This window comes from Ostrea edulis, chromosome 2 (genome assembly GCF_947568905.1).
Source record: "Ostrea edulis chromosome 2, xbOstEdul1.1, whole genome shotgun sequence".
In the NCBI taxonomy this organism is placed as follows: Eukaryota; Metazoa; Mollusca; class Bivalvia; order Ostreida; family Ostreidae; genus Ostrea; species Ostrea edulis.
Genome location: NC_079165.1, coordinates 90,469,469 through 90,488,467, shown reverse-complemented (window position 1 = coordinate 90,488,467; position 18,999 = coordinate 90,469,469). Strand labels below are relative to the sequence as shown.

At 36.4% G+C, this 18,999-nt stretch overlaps 1 protein-coding gene across 4 annotated transcripts in view; it reads left to right on the top strand.

Annotated features, from left to right (window-relative positions):
* The window catches only part of LOC125682468 (discoidin domain-containing receptor 2-like), a 95,415-nt gene that overhangs the window by 4,824 nt on the left and 71,592 nt on the right, over nucleotides 1–18,999 (top strand). For 2 of the 4 annotated variants that reach the window (XM_048923072.2, XM_056155404.1), the window contains exon 2: nucleotides 13,152–13,235. The gene's annotated coding sequence lies outside the window, so the exon portion shown is untranslated. Of the gene's footprint in view, nucleotides 1–13,151; nucleotides 13,236–18,999 lie in introns of those variants that run through there. The other 2 variants (XM_056155405.1, XM_048923073.2) reach the window with 2 other exon arrangements.

Here is an 18,999-nt window from a genome sequence, read left to right as displayed (position 1 = left end):
TAGGATTATTCAGTGCATGTTTGGTTTATTTTCAGTTATTGACGAGAATTATATTATCGTTTTAAAACTTCAAAAAACTTCAAATGCTGATACATTGTAAAAGATGCTGACTGAAGTGAAGAACTTTAAGAATTTTAAAAACTTGTGCGGTTAATTAAAAAATAACAACTGGTGCATGTTTAATCCAGTCCCTCACTGAGAACAAAGCTGCTGTAAACAGAAAACCTGCCCTCTTTATCGGTAAACAGACCATCTGTTCCAGCCAGGTGATTGGTGTACCTGAGCATCCAATCCCACAGCAGTTTGTGTGGTCTAGTGAGGTAGAACTGTACTCACATTACTAGGCGTGGGGGTTGTCTGACAGTCATGTGGTCTCTGAGGGGTGGAGGGCTGACATTTAGTGTGGATGGCACATCTTGAAAGGGGTGATAACTCTTTAATGGGCTATTAGTGGCGTGAAAGTGTCGATGTTATTGTGTTGGCAGAAGTAGTAAAGTAAATTATTTATGTAAACTATGTTATACATATCTAATTATAAATTAGTACACACAGAAAATTGATCAATATAGTTCACTGGAATGGATTTCGCTGTTTTTATGTGATTATAATCCTAGATCCAGTTTCCAGGTACATATATACTCAATATGCAACAATGCATTATGCAAAAGTGGTTAAATATCAGTGCATCATTTGATTTTTTCACTATATATATCATTGAAAAACATACGTTTAAAAAAAAAATTTGAAATCATTTCTTGATCAATTGTAATAAGATTTAAACTATGAAATACATAAATGTTAAAGTACTGACATATTGTATGAATGGAAATATGGAAATTTTTGTCCCATGTTAGTTTCATTAATATACAGTTTGTCCTTGATATGTTGCCCGCCCCGTTATAATGCTACCCCCCCCCCCCCCCCCCCCCTGTTATAATCCCACCCACCCACCCCCGTTATAATGCCACCCCCACCTATTACTTGATATATTGCCCGCCCCGTTATAATGCCACCCCCACTTATTGCTTGATATATTGCCCGCCCCGTTATAATGCCACCCCCACCTATTACTTGATATATTGCCCGCCCCGTTATAATGCCACCCCCACTTATTGCTTGATATATTGCCCGCCCCGTTATAATGCCACCCCCACCTATTACTTGATATATTGCCCGCCCCGTTATAATGCCACCCCCACCTATTACTTGATATATTGCCCGCCCCGTTATAATGCCACCCCCACCTATTACTTGATATATTGCCCGCCCCGTTATAATGCCACCCCCACTTATTACTTGATATATTGCCCGCCCCGTTATAATGCCACCCCCACTTATTGCTTGAAAATCCTAAAGAACATATTTCCTCCCAAGTTACCCCTCCCCCCCCCCCATTATAATGCCAACCTCGCATAATGCCATATGCATCTTCACCACAAATGGTCAAATTTTATAGGGTTTACCCTAGATGATAATTCCAATTACCTAACACCCATGGGTAATCACACCTTTACTTTGATAGGGGTGCAGTGAAGTGTGACAGTATGGACAAGGTATTCAGGTTAATTACTAATAATTGCTGAATTAAACTCAAGATAATTTAAATGTTTATACAGAATGAAGTCCACATCACTGGATGGTATTGAATTTCTTTTGACTGCTCAGTGAATTGTCCATAATGGTAAATTCGTTTTAATGCCACCCCTGCTTTATTGACCAAATTCGTCTTGAACAAAAGTTGGCAAAATATTGAGGGAGCACTGTACAATTGGAACATGATATCACCCTGTGTTTATTTTACTAATTAATATCTGTATGTATGTTATATGCAGGACCATATTGAAAACTAGCGTTATCACTAAATATGTAATCCTGGATAAATAAAGGCTTTATTATTATATTATATATATATATATATATATAGAGAGAGAGAGAGAGAGAGAGAGAGAGAGAGAGAGAGAGAGAGAGAGAGTTAAATTTGCCCAAATTTGTTTCTTGCGACTTTAAAGTAATGAATTTAAATTTTCTCAGTTTTAGATTGTCTTATTGAAAGCGAAAATAAGCGAAATTGAGATGTGGGCAAAGTTCACCCTACATACAGTAATAATATTCAAATAAATTTTATGCCTCCTAACACGAAATAGCTAGAGCATATTGGTGTTATTTTTTTCTGCCCTTATGTCCTATCATAATTTGATTTCCATTCATTTTCTCTGTTACAAACCGCTGTGGTGGCCGAGAGGTTAGAGCAATCGCCCCGCATGCGAAAGGCCCGGGGTTCGAATCCCGGCCACGACACACCTAAGTCGTTAAAACAGGTAGTGACAGTTCCATCGCCAAACGCTCAGCATCAGATGTGAATGTCACGGGTCCTCGGAGATGACCTTAAAAACGGATGACCCATGTCACAGTAGATGTGGCACGCTAAAGAACCCTCACTGCTCAATGGCCGTAAGCGCCGAGCATGGGCCTAAATTTGAAGCCCTTCACCGGTCTTGGTGACGTCTCCATATGAGTGAAAAATTCTCGAGGTGAGACGTTAAGCAAGATACAATCAATCAATCTCTGTTACAGATGCACATATTGACTGAAGTGTGGTATGTACAATGTAGATACCTCACGACAATATCGAGGTCAAGTTGGTTCTGGTTGAATAACTTTAGACAGAGTTATGCCCCTTGGACTTAAAAAATTTCAAACAATTTATAGTTTCTGCTCAATATCTCAGTCATACATAGACATTCAGGATATAGTTATATGTCACAAAGAATACACAGGTCAAGTTTGTATTTGGCTCAGGTCAAATTTTTTTGGCAGAGTTTAGCCCCTTGGACTCACAAAAGTTTTCAAACAATTAACAGTTTTTAAATGTCCATCTAGGACAGAGCATATTATTATGGTACAGTGATATCTGTATGTCTGTCCATTTGTGGTTTTCTGTTTCTATTTTCATTTCTCTGTCACATACCAAGCTGAAAATATTGATCCATTTCAACCTCTCTTGCAGGAGTGTTGCCCCTTTATTTGAAAATCTAATATTATATGGAGGGTACATAATTTGTCCATAACTTACATGTAACTCCTCCCACAATTTTCAAGTGAGGACCTTCTCATTTTACAGAGTGTATGTATATTGAAGATATGCATGTAGCAAGGAGTTTGATTTTCTTCAATTTTTGGGAAAATTTCATGTTGTTGAACTCAGTCAATTTTGAGGAAAATGGTATGAATTGAGTGCATGGTTTGTCCTTTTAACTCTTTACAGTTTTAAAGGTAGGGTCTTTGTAAACAACTTGAAGATGTGCATATTACAAGGATTTTGATTTTCAACAATCTTCTAATTTTATTTGATGTTTGAAATATTTACACATTGTTGACCTTGGTTCATTTTGAGGGAATATTTTCCACACAGAACTGTCTTGGTTCGTCTGTCTCAGAGTTTTTAAGCTAGGACATTTTATTAATATGATGTAAAAGAAAGTATGTCGCAGTTTCACGATCATGGCTGATACTACCTTAATAAGTAAAGTTCTACAAATCATGGCTTAGAACAGCCTTTTAAGCCAGGACTTTTGTATTAAATTGTGTGATTATTACATAGAAACATTCATGTATTGCAAGCATTAATTTATTTTTTATACATCAGTCATTTTACAAAATGTATTGAGCCTTGATGAGTACATATGCTGTGTTTCTGACATGTCTTTTAAAATTGTTTTTTCATCTCCTCGATATGAAGACTTTTTGTATGATTTCCAGAGCAGGTGATAATTTATAATTTAGTAATATTATCATACTTTGTATATAAACCAGGGGAGCTCAGTTGTTAGATCTCTTAACTAGTAAGGTCCCGGGTTCAATACCAGTAAGTAAGTATGTAAGTAAGTATTAAGTAAATCGTTTATCAAAGCGCCTTTCACACATTCACGGACCAGGAGCCGGTCAACGCCAGATGCAAAATTCTAGTCATCTGGGTTGGTCCGGCGTCTTTGGGTTCTGTGATGTCGTAATGCTGGTGTCGACACAGTCTTATCATGATGCAGACACGGAAAGCACTGGTTTCCTTAGGGATATATAAGTACAGTAGCCAACTGTACGTCCCTGGAAAAAATCCCGGTTGGTGCCAGCGTGACCATGGAGCATATGGAAAATCATGGTTTCTGCCGGTCCTTCCATGATTCGGAGATACACGTATGTCCACGAATTATCAGTCTTTCTCCCCAGTGTTTATCGTGACTGTCCATGTAGTTTTCGGGAACAATCTGTGTACAAACCGTAGACATCTATGTTCTTCAGCAGGAAAGTTTCGTACATGGAGGACCCAGACTTTGGCGGCTACACAAACCTCTCGGTTGATACACAGAGGCACATAGAACCTACATGGATCAATACGGAGGATTTTCTTTCGGGACAATCCAGTGCAAAAATTAGACATATTTAATTTTTTTCCTGGATTGGCTAGACCAAGCCAGATGGTCCCGCATGCATATATGTTTTGTACACGGTGATGACGGATTGTCACGGACCATCACAGATTGATGACCCGGTGTTTCATCCGTGAATGTGTGAAAGGGGCTTATGTGACATGTGCATTTTGCATAATACATAATCATTTACCATATACAGTAACTAAATTAGTTGCACCCGGCCCATTTCACTTTCATATTTCAATTTATATTTCCGGATTGGACTTGACCTTTGATCTCAAAAACTCTCGATCTCTTGAAGTTTTATCAAAGTCCCTTCAACTTTGAGTCATTAAGTCACCTGTAGATATGTCCTGAAAATATGCAGGTCAAGTTTGTATTTGGTTCCAATCGAAATTTTTTTTTGGAAAAGTTGAGCCACTTTAACTCAAAAAATTTCCAACAATTCACAGTTTCTGCTCATGATCTCAGTCATACATGAATATTTTGAATTGAAATTTGTGATAGGTATATCATGAGAACATGCAGGTCAAGTACTTGTATGGGTCTAGTCAGATAATTGTTGGCAGTTATGGCCCTTTAGTGGAAGCTCAGACACATCTAGCTGCAATAATGTAGCCCTCTCCATTTTTATACCCCCCGCAACAAGTTGTGGGGGGGGGGGTATACTGGAATCGGGTTGTCCGTCCGTCCGTCCGTCTGTAGACGCAATGGTTTCCGGACTCTAAAGCATTATCCTTTCCACCTACCGTCACCATATCATATATATGGACTACCCATGGGATGAAGATGTTCCCTATCGATTTTGGGGTCAAAAGGTCAAAGGTCAAGCGCACTGGACATCGAAGTAGTAATATGGTTTCCGGGCTCTAAAGCGTTATCCTTTCCACCTACAGTCACCATATCATACATATGGACTACGCATGGGATGAAGATGTTCCCTATCGATTTTGGGGTCAAAAGGTCAAAGGTTAAGCGCACTGGACATCGAAGTAGTAATATGGTTTCCGGGCTCTAAAGGGTTATCCTTTCCACCTACAGTCCCCGTATCATGCATATGGACTACCCATGGGATGAAGATGTTCCCTATCGATTTTGGGGTCAAAAGGTCAAAGGTCAAACGCACTGGACATTGAAGTAGCAATATGGTTTCCGGGCTCTAAAGCGTTATCCTTTCCACCTACAGTCACCATATCATACATATGGACTACCCATGGGATGAAGATGTTCCCTATCAATTTTGGGGTCAAAAGGTCAAAGGTCATGCACACTGGACATCGAAGTAGCAATATGGTTTCCATTTAAATTCTTTAATGACTTTTTTCATCGCATGGAGATGCTGTGTTCCTAGATACCTTTTGGATCATAATACTGAAGTTTTACCTATTACCAACACCCTTTGGGAGATTGGGGTAAGCGGGGGGTATTCTTAGTGAGCATTGCTCACAGTACCTCTTGTTTTAAAGTTGGACACGGGGGGGGGGGTCAGAGAGGACTACATTATTGCAGCTAAGACACATTTAGTCTTAGCAGTCATTGAGAAATTAAGATATAAACTCTAGCATAACATAAAATTTATATTTGGAGGAGTTAAATTACAATATTAATCCTTTGCACTTTTATGAGAAGAAATTTTATTTTGGACTTTCATGTGCTAGTCGAAAGAAAGAAAAATTCAAAATATGAAAATGTGTATTAATTCTGCATTTGATAAAAAGTATTTCATAAATATTGGACAACTACGATTTGATTGTTTTTTTTAGTGCAATATACAGTGAAAAAAAAAAAGTACAAAACATTTAGTCACATGATGTACAATGTGTAGTAACAAAAAGATTTAACCTTCATATTGTAATGTATATTTATCAAATGATAAATTAATGAGGGAATAATGTAGAAATATTACAATTCTTTTTTTTTTTCCATTTTGAAAAAAAGTGTTAGGAGAGCTAATTATTGGGCCAAAAATAAAAATTGATTTGTTTGATGTACTCCGACCGACCCATCAAATTTGCTCCTACCCAATCCTTTTTTTCAGCAGTTTGAAATTATTATTATTATTTTTTTTTTTGGTTCCCTTGAAAAATAGAAAATTCTCCTTATTTTAAAAGAACTTTTCATGATGTTCCAAAAAAAAAAAAACCCCAAAAAACTACCTACCGACCCACCTTGAAAAATGTGGGTTGGAGTACATCAAACAAAAATATTTTTAATGATGGCCTTACATGATATAGAAAGACTCATAATGGAGATTATTTGATTTTATAGTCTGTATTAATTTCTACACACTGTGTATGAGGGGTATATGTGACTTAAGCATACAAGTTAATTTTTATGCATCTATGTCACTTATTGAGGTTCTTTTATTACTGGTATAGGGTACCTTTCCACCTTTAATAACAAACGAATATCTCTCCTTCTACATTTTTTTGATATAGTATGCTACATGTAAGTCATTTTCTATAATTATCAAGTCTTACAATATAGACAATAATCTGTAATCAATCAATTTATAAATTTGTTTTGAGATATTATAATCTGAAAATGCCTCCACTCCACCCCTCTTGTCTGAAAGGTCACATCTGCATTCTTAAAAATTCCATTTGAATGTGAAATGGGTTGTAACATCTAAAAGCTGGATAAAATCCTGAGGTTGCACTCCCAGGAAAAGACCCCAATCATTAGGCAGATTCAACCCAAGCAACGTATCCCCTGAATGTATCATATCCATTTATTATAATAAAATGTATCCATGTATATATTGTAAAGTGGTAAATGTATTTTGTATCATGCATAATATGCTATTGCAATATCGTTATGGACATCTATATTACAAGCCGGTATATGATGTGCTTTAAATATCCATGTCATTTTAGTTAAACCTTCGAGGTAGATTCAATAATGAATATACTTTTATAGCAGACATGTAGGTGAAAGTCTGTGGTACGAATCTCATACATATTCTTTTTTAAAAAAAATACTACTCAATCACAAATGTGCATGTGTGCTGAATTATGTTAAAGCAGTTAGTTAAGCCCTCTTAGTTTCTGATGAACTACTTTGAAATTTGATCGTTAAATCAAATAGTTGTGGAACTTCTGCCATAATTGGTTTGATATAGAAAGCATGTGCCTGCATTGTGCTCTGAACTCTGATTTTTATGCCACTTGAAATATTTTTGAATTAATATCTGAAATGTACCAACAAGAACTGAATAATCAAAAAATTAAATAAGCATGTTAATTTTCTGAAAAACTGAAAACATGTTCCTAAATCCTTTTTATACCTTTATAGGGGGTGGAGGGTAGGGTTATGTAGGTTTCACTTTGTCCATCTGGTTGTTTGTTCAAATTTGTTTTGAAACCTTTGTGGAGACTGTCCATTTACATTTTACCAGATTTGGTAGAGATGTTATATGTATTAAATCTCTTGACATTTAAAATGTAGATAATACTTTAAATGTATAATATATGAAGAAGTTAAATATGGGTAATTAAAATGTTATGGAGAATGAAATAGACACTTAATTTTGGATGAGTAGTTTATCAGGTACTTTGATGTAAGTTATGAAAATTAAGATTTCGTAGTATAGTAACAATCCTTCGTAAATAAAGTTAATAAAAACCCACATCTATAAGATAGACTTAGCCACATATTCACACCATTGAAGGCTTGAAAAAGCAACAATACAGAAATAATTGTTCTTTTACATTGTCTTACGTACTATCATAAATCATTAACATATAAATTAAAAAAATTATTGTGATCGATCAACCTACTTTTAAACAGATCAAAAGTATTTGATCAGTAAAATCTGAATTGAATTTGAATTTTGATGAGAAGAGCCCCTTTAATGTCTTGGTATTGACAAGTTGAATTTGTCATCAAAAGTTTTCACTGTTTCATTAATATTCATTAAGCTAAAAATCAACTGTCTAGTTAAATTTGCAGTTGGGCTGTCTGGAGCTGCACAAGCCTTGATTTCTAGAACAGGGAAGACTGAGTCATGAAAATTTGAAGACCTTCAGATAATGCCAGATATTACTTAAGAAGCATGTTCACCCACTTCGAAGTTCAATGCATCCAGAAAATCACCAGGAAATTTCGCCTGGGTAGAATTTCGTTTGTTGGCAATGAAAAGTGTATTGCACCCTATGTATGATGTTGAAGATGCTCTCTATTCTCAACACCATGACTTGTTTTCTTGTACTCTGACATCAGCATTGAATTCTTTCTTGTTCAGCATCATTAAAGATTTAGTGTAAAAACATGATAAAACTTCAGGACTTAATAAAAATTGTATTGTTTTTTTTTATGAAGCAATTTCGGGAAGCGACTTCCTCCATCTGATGTGAACTCTTTGACCGTTTTTCCGCCTCAGTGTTTTTCAGTGATGTAAGATGTAGACAAAATGTCGACTAAATGGCGAGATATCTACAATATTTTTATATTGAATTATGTGTGGTATAAATAACTGGTGCAGTATCATACGAATTTCATGTCTTTTATTTGGAGATGTGGAGACCTGAAACTCACAGAGCTGCCACACTGTGCCAATTTGAAGTGCAAATGTTGGCACTCTAATGTACACTTGGATCCAGAGGAGAAGCATTCTCTGACACTTCTCTATATCTGGTTTATGTATTTAGTCAAAATCAATGAAGTTCTGTTATTTGAAAAACAATCATACTTTTTTAAAGAGAGTACAGATTTTTTTCCTGGTGTAAGCCAATTTACAGTAAACCACTCTGCTGATGGAGAGGGAATATGCTGTTACAGCGTACTGAGAATTAATGAACGGGTTTTAATATTATGGTAACGTGTCTTGTGAGAGATGACTCCATTAGTTTGACCTTTATATTATTCTGCTTTTTTTCCCAGTTTGATTTTTCATCGTCTGGTCTGATCCTTGACTTGTCGCTGAGCTGTCTCAGAAATGCCAAAATCATCGATCATACTTTCCATCGGCAGGGAATTTAATTAATCATTAATCTATTACGAAAATACCATCACTTTTGATATGGGCTTGCTCTACCCTCTTAGCCCTTTGAATTCATTGATCATTTTCCTATTGACAGCCATAGTTAGACCAGGTCCAGCACAAAGCAGGTTCTAATTGAATTCCAGAATTCGACACATGCCGCCTGAAGACAATTTTTCCTTACGGACTATAATGAAGAGCTGCTGATGGCCAGTCTCCACACTCCTTGCAGTGCCCTCATTGATTAGCATCGGAGCTGGCCAGTCTTTTGACCATGCTTCATCTATCTATTAAGCCCTCATCTATTCTGATGAGAATCCCCATAAAGTTCTAATTCATACCAAAAATGAGCAATGCTGAAAACTGAATATATGGCTGCTCAGTGCTGCGGGCCATGGCAAATGTCTCTCTCTGTTCATTTCATTTTGTGTGCAACTAGATCATTAACTTCAGAGAAAACATAAAATGTATCTTGCGTTCTGTGCAAATAATGGAAAAAGCTCCTTTGAATTTGACACGCTTTATGTTGTTTATGACTAATATACGTACATAATAAAACTACAAAAACGTGGAATAAAGTCTTAAAGATATCTGATATTACAGGATTTATCGGACATTTATGGTAGATTGTCAATTTCATCATTCCTGGTGATGTACAGGATGTAGTTAATCTGCTTTTAAGAACTAAATCATGCGTTGCGCATGACAGGAATCTCAAATTTCTGTCCTAACAACGTTTGTATCCTACTATTCCTGAGTGTGCGGGTAGAGGCCAAACTGACGTTAGCCGTTCGTGACATAGAATCATCTTCTATGGCTGCAAATTTGTCTCAATTCAGTGACTGGGGAAAATCAGTCGGTTCCTTGAAGCTTAAATCAAACATTAAGTCGGTGCTTATGTCCAGATATCATTCTTTGTTGTCTAGGTGATACATTGATTTTGGAACTGTTGCAGTTCCAGGGCTGGTTATGTAATACCTAGTGTAACTTTGGAGGAATCTTGATTAGTACACACTGAGCTGCTAAAAACACACAAATGATTTATCCAGTAGAAGCCCTAACACTGATCTTTATACTGATGTAATTCAATAAAACCTAAATTCTATTATGTTGGAAACAATTTATTAGGGAAAACTTAGGAGATTCCCAGGTTGATTCAAACTGCTGTAAAACTGCAGGATTCTTCATCTGGGGAAGCGCAAGGCAACAATGTTATTGTGGATGTAATGATGTAATAATTAAAAACGTAACAGTCAGAAGGAGCCAGTTCTGGCTGGGATCGCGGAATCCTATGAAGGAGCCAGTATCCTGTCAGCCACTCGTTACATTCATTACTGTTCTGAGGAAACTTTCCGTCTTTGATCCGAGTTTGACTTTAATGGAGTTAGTGATATTATTTTGATTTTAATTATCATCTGATTTAATGCTTGCAGGTGACTTCTCTGTTTATTTTGGGTAGTTATTTCTTCTCAAGCACTGAGCAGACTAGGATGACATGGTCCAGATTGTTACCAGATGTTGGCCATAATCGGGAGTTATTACAGAGAGCTCTGTAATAACCAGAGAAATAGGTGTGACATGCATGACATTTGGCAATAGTTGATCAAATTCCCCAAGAATTAGTCCCATAAGTAAGATCATACAATAGTGAGACCTGGGATTGCTATGATCTTGTATGACAGTCCCCCCTGTCTCTCCCACCCACTAGCACCCTCTCTACACCAGGCACTTTATAAATGATGGTCATTAAAGTACGCATTTGAAATGTAATTTTAATACACATTTCCATTTTGTGTGGGATATGTTAAGTTTCGATCTCGGGGTTCTGCTGCATAAGAAACATAAAAGGAAACATATCATGAAGCACTTTAAATAGCACCAGCCGGTAGAAAACTTTTCTCAGGAGTGATATCCTTTACATGTCCTGAAGGTCACCAGATTATGAAGCCCTCCTACGTTTTTTTTCTAGCATCTTTATAAAATGCCAGCGATTCTGAAACACCTGGAAATTGTGGGATATCTCTTGACATATTAAAAACTCACTAAAATTGCTAAAGGCAGATATGATAAAAGTATGAAACGTTAAATACCAAAGTTTTTAAATCCTAAAAATTATCTTCCGCTAAGGATGTAGATTGGCACTGATTATCATTGATGTTGGTGCACTTTTAATTAGAGTTTGTGGTGCTGAAAGGTTACTTTGCTTATATACAATTGTTTAAGACTTTTCCTATTCTGAAGTATTATGAGATGTAAAGTCTTGCAAGAAGTGGAAAGCATAGTTAGGGCTCCGCCATGTGGCAGGTGCCCTATAGTAATCACTCTGTCTGTCTGTCTGTCCATCTGTTTTTTCATCAGAACTTTCTATGACAGAGGTTTCAGTTTCCTCGGGATGATTTTCATAAATTTGATACTTGTATTAGGCAGAGGAAGACCCCTTTTGATTTTCAGATTTATTGTTAGAGTTAAGAAACATCACTTTTTATGGCACACAGTAACTTGAGAGAAATTTAAAAGTAATGCTTAAGCCTCTTTTACACATTTACTGATCAGGAGCCGGTCGATGCCGGAGAAAAAATTCTAGTCATCCGGGGTTATCCGGCATCTTTGGGTTCTGCAATGTCGTAATGCCAGTGTCAACATGGTCTTATCATGATGCAGACATGGAAACACCGGCTTCCTTATGGATGGGCACGGTAGCTACCTGTGTGTCCCTGGAAAAAATCCCAGTCAGTGCTGGCGTGACCATGGAGCATACAGAAAATCATGATTTCTGCCGGTCCTGCCAAGGTTCTTTCACGAAGATATGCGGATGTCCACTGATTATCACGGTCTTTCTCTCCTGGGTTTATCGTGGCTGTCCGTGTAGTTTCCGGGAATAATTAATCCGTGTACAAACTGTAGACATCCATGTTCTTCAGCAGAAAAGTTTCATTCATTGGGTACTCCGGACTTTAAACGGTTACTTCGGTGGCTACACAGACTTCTCGGTTGATACATGGAGGTACACTGAACCTACACTGATCAATTTAGAGGATTTTCTTCCGGGACGATCCGGGGGAAAAAATTAAACATGTTTAATTTTTTTCCTGGATTGGCTTGACCACGCCGGATGGTCCTGGACAATGCCGGATGCATATACGGTTTGTACAAGGTGATAACGGATTGTAATGGAACATCACAGATTGACGATCCAGGATGATCCGGCATCTCATCCATGACTATGTGTAAGGGGCTTTAAATTAGAAAGCGGAAGCCCCCTTTTAATTTTCAGATTTATTGGTTTTGTTGTTATGAGGTTATGGGACTTAGAATGTCTTATTTTGAAATGTTCATTGTAATTTGTTGTGCCCTAGCTTTCTGGTGTTCACAAATCTTGTGAGTATTTCTCATGTGTAAGTAGATCTGATATTAAGAATTACATAAGAAATGGGATGCATACTGAAAGATACTCTTGATTGAGTTCTTTTGTATATTGTTATTTATTGCTTACCAATAAGTCTTCTATGTGGAAGTGTTTTTTAACGAGAACTAAATTTTCACTTTGACCTTATTTTTGCGTGGATACAATGTATTTATTGATGAGACATAACTTTTGCAAATTATTGTTTATTGCCTACCGTGAAAATCTTCTATGTGTAAGAGTTTTTTGCAAGAGCAAAAGTTTCATGAATGGCTATAGTCTCAAAATTAGGTGTAAATAATGGTCTCGCAAATAAAAATTTATGTGATTTACATTGTAGTGTGTCCTGACTTTTTTGAACACAGCCTTGACCTATTCTGTGGTAATTTGGCTGGATGTAGATTCAAATGTTTGTTGGACCACAGTAAGTATTCCAAATTTATAGGAGTAATTTAGAGCAAGGCTGTGCGGGTGAGTGTTGTAGCCTATGAGTCTCTTGTTCAGGTTGAACTTATGATACTGGTCAACATTTGCCCCTTAGCAAGTGTTTTCTTTTCTTGAGAATTAATGAAAGTTTAAGATTTTTAAAATACATAAGTAGCATGACTTTTATAATGGTTTTTGTGATAAATCATTTTTTTTTTTGGTGATAAGGCAGTATTTTCATTTTAGGTCTATCATTTAAAACTTCTGTTGTTTGTGAGTTTACAGATTCCAGGATCAGGTTTTAAGTAAAATTCTTTCTAACAAGCCTGAGAATGAACATAACTCAAAACTTGTCACATTTGATACTTGGCTTTTTGTTATCAAACCATGCACGATCAGTGCAGGGGCTTTTGAAGTGTGGGTAATTAAGCTTAAGAAAATAAAATATCACCAATTTATATGATGCAGGTTCTTAGGTGAAGATACAGAATGATTGAAAGAGAAAAAAAGAATTTTGTCTGGAAAATGTTAAGAGAAATTGAGTTTCATAAAAATAAGTACACAAGATCGAGATATTTGACCCAGGCAAGGGGTCTGGCATGCTGAATGTTTGTCATATGAAATCATTTTTGCAGAGTCTTGATAATTTTCTGATCATCTGATGGTGTGTATCAAATTAAGAAGACAGAACTTCTTTGTATCAGGAATAGCCTTTCAGGATAAATGACAATCAGAGATTTTCTGTCTCAGATTTATTTCCAGCATTGTGGTATAAATTCCAATATATGTAAATTTTTGTATGGTCTTTTATTGGAAGCCAGGTCACAAGGGAACCATGTTAGTGGAAGTCCGTTTACACTGAAGGCCATCAGATGTGACTTATGGAGTGGTCTGTGTTTCATTTAATGGTCAATGGATGACTGGTGTTGGACATTACTGTTTGTTTTTACTGGAAGTTGGTGTGTCTGACCAGCTTTTGGTCTTGCCCACTGATCTGTGTATTTGTGTAGATATTTTGTTTATTGCAGTAGGTATAAATTATTGTACATCCTGACCATTCAGCTACCATGGGGCTGCTGCAATCCAACATGTTCTGTTTTGAATTGCTCAATATGCAAGAGAAAGAAATAAAAAATCAGGCTATAAATATCTCTCTAGGAAATTATTATTTGTCTACTTTAGTTCCGGGTTCTATTGTAAACTTGGATTCCAACATTACCTCATTAGTGAGTAGCGATAATGTGTAAGAATGATGTTGGCTGTGTGGGATTTATAAAAGGTTTTAATAAGCTTGGAGCTGGACCAAATTTTCCAGGCATTTTTCAAACATTATTTATACAACAATGTTTAGTGCATCAAACTTGTTCCGAATTAAACTCGCTTAGAAGATTTCTTTTTAGGTGCTTAATTTTTTTTCAAATTAGGTACAGTAAGTGACCAAGGCCCTGATCATATTTACTTGATTACATCAGCTCTGCAGGAATGTAGGATGTAAACTTTCACAGATGTGTATGACAGAAATCTATACTGGATGAAAAACAATCACATAATTTGAAATACACATTGTTATCAAACAACTCGGTAATTAAAATGTGCCAGATATCACATTTTCTACAGATATGAACTTTATATTGCCCTCTCGAGGAAAAACAATTTATAACTATAGATGCATTAATGACCGTAAAGAATATTACGGCCACAACGAAACTTGTGCAGGCTGAAACAAGTTATGGCCCGGAACCAGACATTTAGGCATTTAATGTTCGGAGAGTCCCATGCTACTGGGAGGGAAAGTAACATGTAACACTGGTGTCTGTCTGTTATCTGTATTTAATATTCTGGGTAGATCCCTGTCCTACCATGGTAGAAACTAACATGTGTTGTTGGTGTCTATTAGTTTTGTTGGTGTCAATGTTGTTAAGCATTCTCCAGAAACTTGGGACTAATTTCAACTAGTCTATTTACTGCCATTTTTATGTAAAGGGGATCGATGTATTGAATCCAGTGCTGAGAGGTTAAGTGTTTGATTTTTTGATTGAAAAGGTCAAGGTCACAGGTTTTTTCTAACATTCATATAACAAATTGCTGTCTTCCTGATAACTAGAGAACCCTTTGACCATTATTTATCAAACTAAGAATAACTAGTGAGTGACCACTATTGATTATTGGGTCAGCTGACGTCATAGACCAGTTATTGTCTGACCAGTAGCTAGAAAACCCATTGTTTGATGGTCTTCAAACTTCTTAGGCAGGTAGGTCATGGCTAGGAGATGACCCCAATTTATTTTCAGGTCAGAGGTTTTGGGGCTATTTTCTATGTATATAGCAATTGTCTGGGGCCAGTTGCACAAAAGTTAGTTCAGTTTAATTGACAGTTAACTTCAAGTTAATGCTATATGAATGTTCAAGTTGATGCCAAGTTAACTGCCATTTAAAGTTAACTAACCTTTGTACAATTTGTGCCTGATCTATTAACTTGGGTATCTTTTTCCTAAATAGCTATCACTATAAGATTATTAGCTCTTCTGAGCCAAAGGCTCAAAGAGCTAATGCTATGGCCATTTGTGCGGTGTGCGTAAACTTTTTAGAAAAAGGGCTATAACTCAAGAACCCCTTGGCCAATTTTTTTCAAATTTGTTACAGGGTATCATTGGCCCAAGGGCTTTCATACATACTAAATAGAGGGATGTGACCCTTTAACAAGGGGAGATAATCAGGAAAATACAAACAAAAGTAGTGGTTGCTAAAAAATCTTCTTCTCAAGAACCACAGGGCAGATTATCACCAAACTTACACATAAGGATGAGGATATGTTGTAGATTAAAAATTGTTCAAGGCATTACCCTGGGGCAAAGGGCGTGGTCTCAAGGTCACTTCAAAGTTGACCTAAATTAAAAAAAATTTTAAATTCCTTAAATCTTAGATATTTTAGTCATTATAAGGACTAGGATCATCAAATTTTGACAGTTGATGCATCTTAGGACCTTGTGTCAAGTTGTCTCAAAAGTAGGTCACGGTGACCTACTTTTTGAATTTTGCAGGTATTTATTTTAAAATTAATTTTGATGCATATCTTGGACACTTTGAAGCCTATGATCATCAAAACTTGTCAGTTGGTGGATCATGGGACCTTGAAATGCGTCAACTGAAAAATAGGTCACCGTGACCTACTTTCTGAATTTTATGGCTTATCATTTATAGATATATTTTAAGTTGTTATTTCAAATACCGAGAGGTTTAGAATCATCAAATCTTGTAAGTTGATGCATCTTGAGGCCTTGAAACATATTTATAAAAAAGTAGGTCACAGTGACCTACTTTTTGAATTTTGCAAATATTCAAATTTCACATTTTCAATTTTAGATGCATATTTTGGGCACTGTAAAACCTAGGATCATCAAACTTTGTCAGTTGATGCGTCTTCAGTCTTCGGTTTGTGTCGACCAAAAAGTAGGTCACCGTGACCTACTTTTGGTATTTGACAGCTAAATTACTATATTTCAGACACTATTTGACCTACAATCATCAAACTTTGTCAGTTGATGCATCTTGAGTCTTCGGAGTGTATCGACCAAAAAGTAGGTCACTGTGACCTACTTTTGGCATTTGACAGTTATATTTATATATTTCAGTCACTAATTGACCTACAATCATCAAACTTTGACAGTTGATGCATCTTGAGTCAACGGAGTGTGTCGACCAAAAAGTAGGTCACCTTGACCTACTTTTGGAATTTGACGGCTATATTTATATATTTCAGATACTATTTGACCTACAGTCATCAAACTTTGTCAGTTGATGGGTCTTGCATGTTCGAAGGGTTTCGACCAAAAAGTAGGTCAACTTGACCTACTTTTGGAATTGGACACCTATATTTATATATTTCAGATACTATTTGACCTACAGTCATCAAACTTTGTCAGTTGATGCGTCTTGCATGTTCAAAGGGTGTTGACCAAAAAGTAGGTCACCTTGACCTACTTTTGGAATTGGATGGCTATATTTATATATTTCAGATACTATTTGACCTACAGTCATCAAACTTTGTCAGTTGATGGGTATTGCATGTTCGGAGTTCTCTGACCAAAAAGTAGGTCACCATGACCTACGATTGGAATTTGACAGCTATATTTCAATATTCAGATACTAATTGGCTTAAAATCATCAAACTTTGTCAGTTGATATTTCTTGGGTTCTCAAAATGTGTAAACCAAAAAGTAGGTCACATTGACCTACTTTTTTTGAATTCTTAGGATTTAACTAAAGATTTAGAATACTAAGAGCCTAAGAATAGAAATGGTGGGGTTGTACAATTTATCAGAAGAGCGATTCTAGGCCCCTGGGCCTCTTGTTTCCATTGGTTTTCAAGTTAAAAATCCAAGTTCAACATGTTTTCTAAGAATGAACATCAATTGACATTGTCTAATGTAGAAAAAACTCTCACATATTACAAACCCTCAGAAAAAGATTTATATTCATTGTCCTCATTCATAGTGTAGCAACATCTCCATATGAGTGAAATATTCTCGAGTGGGATGTTAAACAATATACAATCAATCAGTCAATCAATGACATCAATCAAAGTGTAGCGTGGGTGTAGTATACATGTTAATTGTCAATGTCTCTGGTGGGTAATCTGTTGATTGGGGAGTTCCCTGGTAAGTGTTCTATATTTGTTGATTGGGGAGTTCCCTGGTAAGTGTTCTATATTTGTTGATTGGGGAGTTCCCTGGTAAGTGTTCTATATTTGTTGTTTGGGGAGTTCCCAGGTAAGTGTTCTATATTTGTTGATTGGGAAGTTCCCTGGTCAGTGTTCTATATTTGTTGATTGGGGAGTTCCCTGGTAAGTTTTCTATATTTGTTGATTGGGAAGTTCCCTGGTCAGTGTTCTATATCTGTTGATTGGGAAGTTCCCTGGTAAGTGTTCTATATGTGTTGATTGGGGAGTTCCCTGGTCAGTGTTCTATATTTGTTGTTTGGGGAGTTCCCTGGTAAGTGTTCTATATGTGTTGATTGGGGAGTTCCCTGGTAAGTGTTCTATATCTGTTGATTGGGGAGTTCCCTGGTAAGTGTTCTATATTTTTTGATTAGGGAGTTCCCTGGTAAGTGTTCTATATCTGTTGATTGGGAAGTTCCATAGTAAGTGTCCTATATTTGTTGATTGGGGAGTTCCCTGGTAAGTGTTCTATATTTGTTGATTGGGGAGTTCCCTGGTAAGTGTTCTATATGTGTTGATTGGGAAGTTCCCTGGTAAGTGTTCTATATCTGTTGATTGGGGAGTTCCTTGGTAAATATTCTACATTTGTTGATTAGGGAGTTCCCAGGTAAGTGTTTTATATTTGTTGATTGGGGATTTCCCTGGTCAGTGTTCTATATTTGTTGATTGGGGAATTTCCTGGTAAATGCACTATATTTCTTCATTAGGAAGTTCCCTGGTCAGTGTTCTATATTTGTTGATTGGGGAGTTCCCTGGTAAATATTCTATATTTGTTGACAGAATTGTAAATTTCCTTATCCTATATACAAAGGAATATATTTTTTCTTGTTTGAAAAAAAAAACGAATTGCCAAATTTGTGGAATTATTGTTCTATCTATACAACAAATACAAGGTTGAAAAATGTATTGCATATCAAAACTTAGCAATACAAAAATATGAAAATACCTGGCATGTATGGGAAACACTTTTTGACAACATAAAAAAATCATAATTTTGCTGTTTTAAGCAATATTTTTTCCCCTTACTTTTGAAGCTACTTTTATT